This window comes from Amphimedon queenslandica, unplaced genomic scaffold (assembly GCF_000090795.2).
Source record: "Amphimedon queenslandica unplaced genomic scaffold, v1.1 AMPQUscaffold_12916, whole genome shotgun sequence".
NCBI classification, from domain to species: domain Eukaryota; kingdom Metazoa; phylum Porifera; class Demospongiae; order Haplosclerida; family Niphatidae; genus Amphimedon; species Amphimedon queenslandica.
This window is the reverse complement of record NW_003546848.1, coordinates 52279-53572: the sequence shown is the minus strand read 5'-3', so window position 1 is coordinate 53572 and position 1294 is coordinate 52279. Positions and strand designations below refer to the sequence as shown.

The 1294-nt window shown below is 37.8% G+C and overlaps 1 long non-coding RNA gene across 1 annotated transcript; it reads left to right on the top strand.

Annotated features, from left to right (window-relative positions):
• Positions 1-755: 755 nt before the first annotated feature.
• Positions 756-1063, top strand: LOC109586244 (uncharacterized). The gene is made up of 2 exons (XR_002186896.1): positions 756-839; positions 908-1063. It is a non-coding gene; the product is annotated as an uncharacterized LOC109586244 (long non-coding RNA).
• The last annotated feature ends 231 nt before the right edge of the window (positions 1064-1294 follow it).

Here is a 1294-nt window from a genome sequence, read left to right as displayed (position 1 = left end):
CCACTTTCTCTGGCATGAAGCACACATTTTAGATAGCAGTGTCCCCAGACCCTTCCTCCGCAGGTAGCGAAGGGGCGTGGTGAGACTAATACCGATTAAATTTGAATTTTTTCGAATTTTTCAAATTCCTCCCATCAATACATATTTTGTTATTAATAGTTATTAATTATTCTCCTTTCTCCTCTCAATAGGCTCCAGTCTTAATACACTAACAGTACTTGGTTCTCATAAAGGTGACATCATTCTCCTAGCTAATGATAGATCTTTAAACACCTCCTCCTCATCCCAGCAACAATCTAATGGCCCTCTCTTCAGTCTTCATGGAGTCCTTCCAGTATGATGATACTCTTCCACAATATGTTGGGAAGTTTAAAGACATTATTTTTAATTGGCTGCTGCTGTTCACTCTCACTGAGGACGGGATTGTATGTATCCTAATTAATGCCCCATGCACATTTCTTAGTCTTAGGTTTTTTCCAAAATTGGCTCCAAATTTTTATTACATTTTCTGATACATAATGTTTTATGCTGTGTAGAAAGTTTGAGCTGATTCCGACTTAAAGTTTTTAAGTTATGGGCCAAGGCTAAACTCTGAAAAAAAACCCAATGTTTATACACATGTACTTCTTTCTTCTCTATCCTTTCTTTTTTTCTTTTTATTTCTCTCCCTGAGCTATGTACATGACTACATGTACTACATGTACATTAATCATTAATAATATACAATTATGATCCTTAACTTCATTATTATCCAGTGGCCTACAGTGTCTCTAATGCTATGATCATTGCTGCCATTCATCCACTGGAATACTGTAGAATGTTTAGCTATAACACTCTAGGTAAGGATTTACAATTATACGATAAATTTAATATTAAAATACCTCCTATTTATTCTTCCCGTGTTTAGATGGTCCCTCTCTCCTACAAACCCTGTCCCTGTTTTCATTTTATAAGATCTCAGTCTCTCCTAATTTAATGAAACTCTGTGTCTCCACTAAAACCCACCACATCATTGCCGTTGATTTAGGGATTTATTTCACCATGTTCTCCTTGCATTATTCTAGAAATTTCCGTCAAAAGTCGACCAAGAAGGTCCCACCACCCAGCGGTTCCAGGCCCCGCCCATCAGCCAAGAAGAGGAGCTAGAGAGAGGGAGGTATGGTGGACTGACAAGATGATAAAAAGGAGCAAAATACATTGAACCTTTTGTCAGCCATTTTTCCTTTGCTGAGCGATGCAGTAGACTAATAAGAAACATTGATAGGATGAATCTTAACAAGGGGTGTGGCCTCAT